The sequence below is a fragment of the Podarcis melisellensis genome (genome assembly GCF_964234715.1).
Source record: "Podarcis melisellensis genome assembly, chromosome: 5".
Taxonomy (NCBI): Eukaryota; Metazoa; Chordata; class Lepidosauria; order Squamata; family Lacertidae; genus Podarcis; species Podarcis melisellensis.
The window spans coordinates 4263891-4275895 of NC_138537.1; positions in this window are offsets into that span (position 1 = coordinate 4263891).

The window sequence follows — 12005 nt, forward strand, 5'->3', positions numbered from 1 at the left end:
ATCCTCCAGGCGTGCCTGGAGTTGTTCAGCAACCACGCGCTCAATCACCTTGCCCAAGAATGGAAGATTTGAGACTGGGCGATAGTTGGCCATACTGGCCGGGTCTAAAGATGGTTTTTTAAGAAGCGGTTTGATGACCGCCTCTTTCAGCGGATCTGGGAATGCTCCCTCACAGAGGGAAGCATTCACCACCCCGCAGAGCCCATCGCCCAGCCCTTCCCGGCTTGCTTTTATTAGCCAGGATGGGCAAGGATCCAGGAGACAGGTGGTTGGTTTCACGCGTACTATATAAGCTACGTACTATATAAGCTAAAGCTTAGAGCCCCACTCCAAAAAACCCACAAACCTGGATGTACATTTTCAAAATATAAGATAAAAAGCAAATAAAACCTACATACAGCAACAGTGTTTTGTGTGGTGTAGGCTCCTATGATGTAAGTAATGGGCTAGCCTGCTCCCTAAAACATCAGTGGTTTGCTCATTTCTATATACAGTGGTACCTCGGGTTACAGACGCTTCAGGTTACAGACTCTGCTAACCCAGAAATAGTACCTCGGGTTAAGAACTTTGCTTCAGGATGAGAACAGAAATCATGCGGTGGGTTAAGAACAGACCTCCGGAAGGAATTAAGTTCTTAACCAGAGGTACCACTGTATAGGGTGCATACATTCTGCATTAAGGTCAGAGGTTTGAATGCCTGCAATGGGGTGAGCTCCCGTTGCTCTGTCCCTGCTCCTGCCAACCTAGCAGTTCGAAAGCACACAGTGCAAGTAGATAAATAGGTACCGCTCCGGCGGGAAGGTAAACGGCGTTTCCGTGCGCTGCTCTGGTTCACCAGAAGCGGCTTAGTCATGCAGGCCACATGACCCGGAACCTGTACGCTCGTTCCCTCGGCCAGTAAAGTGAGATGAGCACCGCAACCCCAGAGTTGCCCGCATTTGGACCTAATGGTCAGGGGTCCCTTTACTTTACATTCTGCATGGACTTTTCAACAATTACTTTGATAGAATACATATTTTGTTATGTGCAAGTGGCTTGAGATACCTATTAGGTACATCAATTACTATATAGCATATATTCCACACCGAAAGCAGTGACAATTTGTTGTTGACAAAGGACAGCTGCACATATAAAGGGCCCCGTTATCACCAGTAGCTTAGGGCCTCATCAAACCTAAATCCGGCCCTGATCCTATAATTGGAGAGTTCAAAGAATTGCATGTGTAAAGTTGTAATTCATGCTTACCCTAAACTGCTTAAGAACAGGCAAGGCTTGGCCATTTGATGCTTCCTTATAAGTGGATTGTTTCCAGGCAGGCACACGTGTATATGTATATATCTTTACCTGCTACCTGTTCCTTTTAGCTGTAGATGCCTAGAACCTTCTGTACACAGAGTACATTATTTATTCCTGGAGTGGGCAGAAGGCAGGTGAGAATTGACTGGATAGGTAACTATGGAGAAATATTCCCAGTCCGTGAAGGGGTCAAGCCAGTACCTTGCCTTGGGCTGCAATGGTGTGATGTCCCCGTATAATCCAGTCCCAGTTAGTTGACTAGCAGCCACTGACTGTAATACATGAGGTTTCTATAATGTTTTTTCAAGGGCAGCCCCATGCACAAAGCACTGCAGTAGTCAGAAAGGGAGTTTACTATACCAGGGATGAAGAACTGAGGCAAAGCTAGCTCTCCTTGCCCAGGTAGGGGTTAATAGCCATGATGGCTAAACCTATGTCCTCACTGGGGAAGGATGTGTGGATCCAGAATAGGCCTCCACTGTCACTACAGACTCGCTGTTAAGTCCGTGTTCATGGAAGACCATCTTTCTTGAGCTAGAGCAATAATCTGCCAATGAATTTGGGATGTGGAACTGCAATGCGACGTGAGCTAGAGGAATAAACACCCAGCAATAAAAGATAATGGGAGAGGGTTTACCCCTGCAAATTATCTGTCAAAATTGCAAATACCTAAATATTGTTATGCTGCTGTTTCTACAGGGATATATGCTCGGTATTTATTCCCCCTACTATGCCAAAATCTCCAAATGAATCCGAACTTCAATGTCTAACTTCAATGTCTAAAATCCCTGGTAGAGGACAAGGATCCTGAGATCACGTTAAGGTAGCCAAATCGTGTGCGATTGCCATGAAACTTAGGGAACAAGCTGTGCTATCATAATGATTAAGGCCTTAAATGATAATTTTAGGTTATATGTTAGTTTTAATTTATATATTTTTAAACTGTTGCTATATCTGTATTGTCCCATTGCAAATTCAAATGTACCCCTATCGTGTTTTATGACTTCTTTGATATTGTATGTGGGCTGGAACTGGTCTGTGACCGAAATAATAAATTCATTCACAATCTTTCTTGGCTAGGAGTGATCACCGAGGAAGAAGGTCTGCCTCCACGGTGGGGGGCAAAAAAAATAAAAATGCCTCCAGATACCAGTTTCTGGAAGCCACAGGAGTGGATTCTGCTAGTGATTTCCCCACAGGCTTCTGGATGGCCACTGTGAGAACAGGGTGCTGGACTAGAGAGGCCATTCTTCTTAGGTTCTTATAAGCTGCAGAGGAGGAACATGAAAACTGAGCAGGGGGCAGGGTAGAATTGTAGAACATGGGGCTGTAGAGCTAGAAAGCGCCCTAGGGTCATCTAGTCCAACCCCCTGAGATGCATATCCGTTTAAATTAAGCAGCCAGGTGCTAGGATCTGAAATTGGACCAGACCTTATGCAGCTTAGGTTTGACAAGAGGCAAGGCCAATCAAGGCCTATATGGGAAAGAATATACGCTTAGGTAAATACAGTGCTTTTTTTCTGGGGGGTGTGCATACCCCTCAACATTTTGTGAATCTAGGTTTAGCCTAATTGAGGGCCAGTATTTCAATGCGAGTAGGAAAATGAGAGTGCCCCTAAACAATTTTTTTAAGAAAAAAAGAGCACTGTGTATATGTACTTAATTTCATTTTTTAAATTGTTCTTCTTAAAGATTTTCCTTGGTTGCAAAAGTACATACGGCATCTCTGCTTTCAGTTCATAGAGTTCTTTCTACAGATCATTTTTGATTGTAGGAATTTATGCACCGAATGAGGGGAAATCTGAATTCTTCAAGAAGTTGCAAGAGACTATACTGGATTATTTGGACTATAATTTAATTTTGATGGTGGATATGAACGGAGTAGTATCTACAAACATGGACAAGGCACAAAGACAGGTAGTCACCAAAGATGGTAGACTACCAAAAACTTTTTTTGGATTGACTGACAATATGGACTTGATTGACATTTGGAGAACAAAGAACCCTCTGGGGAGAGAGGGAACCTTTTTCTCTGAAGCCAAGATGACATGGACTAGAATTGACCAAATATGGATAACTAGAGGAATGGCACCAAAGATCAAGAAAGTGGAAATCTGCATATTCGATGTGAGGCACTAATGTTACAGACAGCATAAAGATGGGGGAGAAAAGAGATGGGGAGAGAGAGCAGGGGAGTAAACTTTCATTCTATTCCTCAATTTCATTTGTTGAGGACTTGATTGCAAACCAGACGTCTGGTCGGGAGGGTGACCAAGGATTACGGAGAGAGAGACTTGCTCAGTCAAGACTCAGCTGGGCCACTGCATATGGGGCTGTGCAGATCAAGCAGTGCCCATCATCAGGGCGGTACTGAGAAAAAACCCTCCACTAGCTCCATCAAGGCTTCCTCTTCCTCAAAGGTCACTTGGGAGTTGTTGTTGTCGTTTAGTCGTGTCCACCTCTTCGTGACCCCCTGGACCAGAGCACGCCAGGCACTCCTGTCTTCTACTGCCTCCCGCAGTTTGGTCAAACTCATGCTGGTAGCTTCGAGAACACTGTCCCACCATCTCGTCCTCTGGCGCCCACTTCTCCTTGTGCTCTTCATCTTTCCCAGCATCAGGGTCTTTTCCAGGGAGTCTTCTCTTCTCATGAGTTGGCAAAAGTCTTGGAGCCTCAGCTTCAGGATGTGTCCTTCCAGTGAGCACTCAGGGCTGATTTCCTTCAGAATGGAGAGGTTTCATACATCACTACTGGGAAAACCAGATGGAGATAGGGTCATCCTAAGGAAAAGCGGTGCACTCCGGGATCAGAAACCGGGGTGGCTTCTCTAAATCAGGGACGTCCCTGGAAAATGGGGACACCTGGAGGGTCTGAGGCCACGGCGAAATATTTTGTTGCTGTTTAGTCGTTTAGTGGTGTGGTGTCCGACTCTTTGTGACGCCATGGACCAGAGCACGCCAGGCACTTCTGTCTTCCACTGCCTCCCGCAGTTTGGTCAAACTCATGCTAGTAGCTTCGAGAACACTGTCCAACCATCTCATCCTCTGTCATCCCATGATGTGGGAGTAGCCATTCCATCAGGCTGCCTCCACTTTGCCAAAAGGCCCTCTCCACCTTCTACCCCTGAACTGTACCAGCTATAAAAGCAACTGTTTACGAATTGGTGCCTGAGTTTATCCCCCTCTTCCCTTGTGTGCTTCTTGTTTCAAAAAGATAGCCTGCAGGCAGGGACAGTGTTGTTTTAATTTACTGCCTGTACGATACGATAATCTTTATTGTCATTGTCCCATACAGAACAACAAAATTGAAAAATCTACATAAGACATTCAAAAGCCAACAAGCCTGCTATCCCAGCTATCCCAACCTGGTTAGCCCCCTAAAAACTCATACCCCATTTTTAAATACAATATACTCCCATAGAGACTCCTTATACTGCGTTTAAAACCAAAATCACATTTGGATAGAAACTGTTTCTCAGGCGGCTAGTCCTGGTCTTTATAACCCTGTACCTTCTTCCAGAAGGCAGAAGCTGAAAGAGATCATTTCCGGGGTGCACACTATCCTGCACTATCTCTGCAGATTTCTTAAGGCACCTGGAAGCATAGATTTGATCCAAGGTAGGAAGAGTGCACTTCTCTCTGCAGTCTTTACAATTCTGGACAGTATTGTTCCCCCCCCCAAAAAAAGCTACTCTGGGAGCCTTTTTGCCTAAAGAGTGGGCTACAATTGCTCTAAATAAATAGAGGCATGTGTGGGACGTCCCAATGAATCTTTGAGCATCCATTCTGTGCTGGCTGGGGCTGATGGGAATTGTAGTCCAAAGCGCCTGGATGGCTCCCAGTTGGTCAAGGCTGTGTGTGTTTAGTTGTTTAGTCGTGTCCGACTCTTCGTGACCCCCTGGACCAGAGCATGCCAGGCACTTCTGTTTTCCACTGCCTCCCACAGTTTGGTCAAACTCATGCTGGTAGCTTCGAGAACACTGTCCCACCATCTCGTCCTCTGTCGTCCCCTTCTCCTTGTGCCCTCCAACTTTCCCAACATCAGGGTCTTTTCCAGGGAGTCTTCTCTTCTCATGAGGTGGCCAAAGCCTTGGAGCCTCAGCTTCGGCATCTGTCCTTCCAGTGAGCACTCAGGGCTGATTTCCTTCAGAATGGATGAAATCCTTTATAATATTCCATTTAAATCTCTCACCAGGAGTTTCATCAGGCCTGCCACTTTGGGGCACAATGACGCCAGAACTGGGATGGATGCTTGGTCAGACACCGGAAGGCCTTTGATTCTTCGCTTCCTTTGGTTAGATTTCCAGGTGTTCATTCTTCTTTTCCACTAGGTGGCAACAGGCGGCTAGATTATGACCATTAGCTCAGAGCCTCTGCTGAAGGGTATGTTGGAAGCTACATTGTGAAAGCGACAGGTTATTTGAGAAGAAGGAGGAGTGCTGAAAACAAAAGCAAATCAGTGGAATAAATTTAAGAACAAAAGCAAATAAATTGAATAAGCTTTTCAATAGGAGCAGATAGGCAGGTGGGCTTTGTGGAGCAGAGGAGGGGGCGTGTGAGTCAAGCAGATAATGGAATCCTGATTAGTTTACCTGTCAAACATATTGGGAAACTGGCGGTGGGAAAAAAGGCCGACTGATTTAAAATGATGTTTATATGCACCTATGCAAAACTGTCTTATCTCTGCATCTGTGGCTTTCAGATTTCTTAGCTTCAGGGATCCCCTCTGCCCAGGAACTCGAAGATATGGGAAGTCTTTTGTGGCTGCCTTTTAGAGCAGGACTCCTTGCATCTTCTTCGTTTTCTCTTAGAAGAATCCACCCAGCTCCTCCACCAGAAAGACAGAGCGAAAGGGCAAGGCTGCCTCTGAGTACATCCTGAGCCTATGAATTGCTTCTCAGTGCCAGAAATGAACTCTCTGGTCACACAAAAGTGTAGGGCAGCCCCAGCACTTAGGAACTCCAAAGCGAGTTTTAATCAGCCTTTTGCTATTTTATATTTCTAAAAGTCTTAAATAGTTATTAATTCTTCTTATTGATAATTTTATTGCTTTGTCTTTTTGGTAAATCACTTCTGAGGGTTTTTGGTTTTTTTAAATAACAAGTGATGTATAAATTGTATGAAATAAATGAATGGAAGCCCACTCCTGACTCACGTTCTTTGTGAACAGCCCTTAGCAGGCAGAGAGGAGTACTAGACCAGACCACGCTTGCATAAGTGCGCCTGGTTCCCACACCCTCAAAAATTGTGTGCCTGGGGCCACAGTCTCCCTGGCACCTCTCACGCTATGCCCCTGGTCAGACCTTCTGGTCCATCCCACTCAGTACTGCCTACACGGACTGGCAGCAGCTCTCCAGGGTTTCAGACCAGTCTGAACTGTACCTGTCAGTTTGCACTTCTTAGTGCAGAAAGTATTGATCTGATGTGTGATTGATCTTTCCTATTCTAATTAATTCAGGACGGTTCTGGAAGCTTCTCTGTGTGAAAGAAGCAAGCGGGAGGTTCATGATGTTTGGGCTATTCCTTCGGAGAAGCTGAGCGCAGCTGGTTTCAACTGGCTCTGTTATCTCTTTCTGTCAAGGTCATACTGACTATAATAAGAGGCCAGAAGGAGCCTGGGTTTCACACTTTATCTCTCTTCCTGCTGGTGGTATTCTGTACATAAAATGTAGAGTACATGTAGTATTCTGTACATAGATAGTGTTAAGGTTTAGACTTACTGTAAGTTTAAGTTAAGTCTGCTGCAACTGGATTTCTTATGGATGGTGCCAATCCTGAATGCATTGGATTTGTGATGATTATGCTCATTTGCCTCCAGGAGCAGTCAAGCTCTGCCAGAAGAAATATCAGTTGCCTCTGGTCTATTTTGGGGGAATCCTGTTTAAGCTTTTCCTCTGCTAACTATACGCTGGAATCTGCTCTGGATCAGTATTGAGTAGAATTCCATGATGGTACCATGCACCTATGGTCCATCAAGGAAAAGAATTCGTCTGTGTTTCACTCAGAGCAGACAGACTGAAATGAATCATTGAGGTCCATTAATTTCTGAGAAAAACGTGGTTGACTACTACCCTCTATCACTACTGTTTCCTCAAACACCCCTAATTTTGAGAACACCCCACTAGTCTGAGCTTCAGCAACTATTTGAGTGAGCTTTCCCATGTCCTCCAAGCTTTGCACAAATGCGAAAAGGCAGGTGGGCTGAGATCCAAACGGAGCCAGCATCACACCCCTCCCATCGCTGCAGGCAGAATAAACTCTCAAGTTAACCTCAAGTGCGTGGATCTCCGAGGTAAAGTAGCTGCAATTGGGTGCTTGGCTTTTGCACCTGCCCTCTGCTTTCCGCGGGGACCTGGAGAACTCTCCAAATGGATCGGGAGGCAGAAACGTGTCTTAACCAGGACGTGAGGCTGTTTTCTTACTCCTTCCAAAGTTTCGAAAGTCTTGACAACAGAGAATAAGCACCTGTCTGTCAGGAATGCACAGGCAGCAAGTGAATTAACCGTCCTTTGTTCCCATAGCACCTGCCAAAGTTGGACGTAAGAATTTCCCTGAAATCAGCCCTGAGTGCTCACTGGAAGGACAGATCCTGAAGCTGAGGCTCCAAGACTTTGGCCACCTCATGAGAAGAGAAGACTCCCTGGAAAAGATCCTGATGTTGGGAAAGATGGAGGGCACAAGGAGAAGGGGACGACAGAGGCCGAGATGGTGGGACAGTGTTCTTGAAGCTACCAAACTGCGGGAGGCAGTGGAAGACAGGAGTGCCTGGCGTGCTCTGGTCCATGGGGTCATGAAGAGTCTGACATGACTAAATGACTAAACAACAACAACCTAGCATCTTCTTCGGGGGGGGGTACCAGATGCCTCTGGGAGGCTTGGCAGCAGCACCTGAGCAGGGCAGCAGCTCTCCCCAGATTCCTTGCAACCGGTGTTCAGAAGCGAAGTGCCTTATGCTCAGAAGTTTGCAGGTGTGCATGTGGATTGTTGCTGCTGCTGCTGCCTAAATTGCTTAGGCAATTTAAATGCTAAATTAGCCAGAAAGCACATTTGCATTACAAATCCTCTACTTTCCCTTTCCATTCCTCGTGAAGGGCGGGCACAGCATTCTCAAATAGAGGTTCGCCTGCGATTTGAAATTGTGAATGTGTCCTTAGGCCGCTGAGCTGGTGCCACCCCTCATCTTTATTTTAGTTCAGTTTGCCTCTCTTTCACCCAGCGTGGCTTCTCTGAGCTTGGTTGTTTTTCTGCAAATTTACATGGCTGGCCCCTGCCCACAGCTCCTTTCAGGTTTTCTAGCAAGTCTCCTGGTCTGCAGGCGAAAACGTTGATGCGAAAAGCTTTGCATGTTCATTTATGCAGACCGAGCTGCTGTTAGAATTAGAGGAGCACATCAGGTGTGTGTTTTTCTGGACACTTGGCAACCTGAATTATGCATAGCATCACGGGGCGCCTTCAGACCACCTGCTTATTGAGCATTCATCCTGATTTGTTTGCAGGGAGAAAATGTTGGCTAGTCTATGAACATTCACTCTGATCTGTTTGCTGGAAAGTTAGAAAATTGTGCCATACACTTTGCAGTGTATCTTCCCATCGTTTTCCTTATCACAAAACGTCTCATCTTTCGGCAAAAGGTTGTTTGCTACACAATACCTCCCAATCAATTGTAGTAGCATAAAATAAATTTTCCAAGTTGGGATTGAATACCTCCCGAACACAGAGACAGTCCAGCGGTGATCCAAGAGAAAGGTGCATAGAGTTTGGGGTGAATTAGGAGTTAGGAATCAGAGTTTGGGGTGAATTAGGAGATGCACGCTTAAGTTTTTGTACATTAACTGTATCACAAACAATATCACAAGTGGTGTGGCATTTGCTTGCGCCTCATAAAACCGAAATGCTCCCCACCCTTTTTTAAAACCACATTTAAAGCAAGACAGATATTATTCACTGATTCCTAGATTAAGTACCAATATGTTCAAAGGCCGGAAGAAAAAGCACCAGAGACGTTAAAAATATTTAGCCTTTAGGCGTTCATCATATTTCACAATTAAGTAAGCGACCCAGTCAGATATCTCAATATAATTATATATGTTCTCTATTGTATTTTTCACAAGAGTGAAGGAATTTATTAAGACGTCTCTCAATTGCCCATATCTCCTATCATGTGCTTTCTTTATCAAATCAGGTATCCTTTTCTGGAAGAGACTCCTAAACGGCTTGCAATAAATCTGGTCAGATTTGATTCAAATAAATTGGTATTTTGATACTCTCAATATTCTTCTGCTGGTGCTCCACAGATCCGCCTCCCCCCTTTCTATAGCTCCACTGCTGGTTTCCTTTGCCACCATCAGAGAGAGATTCAGTTTCCAGATGTTATCAATTTCATCAGGATGGTTGATGGCTCAGAGTTCAGGTGAGAAGCGTCAGGACCCAGGGCCCAAATGCATCTCTCCAGACCTCTCTCTCTGGCCCTCGGGAGTCTACAAGCCACACCTGCCATTGGACTACTCCATGGCGGTGGAACAGAACAGTGATCATGCCTCTTGCTTGCTTGGTGAAGGATGGAGAAGTGTGTGAGGACAGAAACCTCTTATTTTTTTAGGATGTCCCTATTTTCATCAGAGAAATGTTGGCGGTTATGGGGTTATTCAACCCCCAAGCCAAGAAGATATGTAACTCTACAGCCTTTAGAAGACATCTGAAGGCAACCCCTATAGGGAAGTTTTTTTAATGTTTCATGTTTTATTATGTTTATATAAGGTAAAAAGGTAAAGGACCCCTGGACGGTTAAGTCCAGTCAAAGGGGTGTGGCACTCATCTCGCTTCAGGCCGAGGGAGCTGGCGTTTGTCCACAGACAGTTTTCTGGGTCATGTGGCCAGCATGACTAAACTGCTTCTGGCGCAATGGGACACCGTGACGGAAGCCAGAGCTCACAGAAAAGCCATTTACCTTCCCGCTGCAGTGTTATCTGTTTATCTACTTGCGCTGGTGTGCTTTCGAACTGCTAGGTTGGCAGCAGCTGGGACAGAGCAACGCGAGCTCACCGCGTTGCGCGGATTTGAACTGCCGACCTTCCAATCAGCAAGCTCAAGAGGCTCAAGTAGTTTAGACCACAGCGCCACCTGTGTCCCTATATATGTTGGAAGCTGCCCTGAATGCCGGCAACCAAGTCAAATGAGAGTTATTCTGAGACTTTGTGAGGGCAGAACAGGAGTGATATTATTATTATTATTATTATTATTATTATTATTATTATTATTATCGTTGTCATCATCATTATCGCCGGAGAATGGTTGAAGGTTTACAAGATTTCAGCCTTCTAGAACTGAATCCAAATGTTTCTCAAACCTTGTTAAAAGGAATGCTAAACAACTGCATTCACTGAACACGAATAAGCTGCATGTATGTGTGTTTATGCGGGACGCGGGTGGCGCTGTGGGTTAAACCACAGAGCCTAGGACTTGCTGATCAGAAGGTCGGAGGTTCAAATCTCCGCAGCGGGGTGAGCTCCCGTCGCCCAGTCCCTGCTCCTGCCAACCTAGCAGTTCGAAAGCATGTCAAAGTGCAAGTAGATAAATAGGTACCGCTCCGGCGGGAAGGTAAACGGCATTTCCGTGCGCTGCTCTGGTTTACCAGAAGCAGCATAGTCATGCTCGCCACATGACCCGAAAACTGTATGCCGGCTCCCTTGGCCAATAAAGCGAGATGAGCGCCGCAACCCCAGAGTCGGTCACCACTGGACCTAATGGTCAGGGGTCCCTTTACCTTTACTATGTCTGTATTATTATTAGTTATTTTCACCGGAAAATTGTTGAAGGGTATACAAGATTTCAGCCTTCCAGAACTGAATACAAATGTTTCTTAAGCCTTGTTGAAAGGAACTGCAGTCACTGAACACGAATACGCTGCATGTATGTGTGTTTATTGAAATAATTCCCGCACTAATTTATGCAAAAGCCCTCTAACATAAAACGCTGGTTACTTAGCAGAGAGCAAAATAGTGTAGGCACCAGAAATATTAATAGTATCACGGCACATGGCCTGCGGTTGGAGATCCACCCTCTTGCTTTATTAACACCATAGATCATTTCCCAGCCCTTTCGTCTCCCTGATTGCCTTTGCTCATTAGCCCTGTGAAAGAGCATCCCGGCGGCAGGCTGTGTGTGCTCGTGCCTCCATTTCTGAAGGCATAACCGCACGTGGAAACGAGATGATGAGTTGTTTTTCATGGTAGTGGCCAGATTTGGGGCAGATTCATTTTCAGGCGGCAGGTGACCCTGACGGCAGGCACCATGGCGACACAGTCACGTATGGTTTCAATTTCCTTGCCCTGGCTGGCGAGAAGTCCTCAGCGAGCCTTCTCAGCTGCTTTGGGGAGGAGAGAACACAGAGGCTTCTATAACACAGCTTGCAAATTCACAAGCTGGGGATGAACGACACGGACACAGAGTAGCCGGCAAAGGAGAACCTCATGCTAAGTGAAAATATGAAAAGAGACACAGGAGGCAGCAGAGGTGGCCACCAGTTCAGATGGCGTCCCTTCATTTACAATTTGTTGTTTATTCTTCTCTTCAACAGCAACAAAAGACAAAATAATGGACAACTTTGGTAAAATGGAGTATGACAGAGTTACATAAAACATTAAGTCTAATAATAATAATAATAATAATAATAATAATTTATTATTCATACCCGGCCCATCTGGCTGGGCT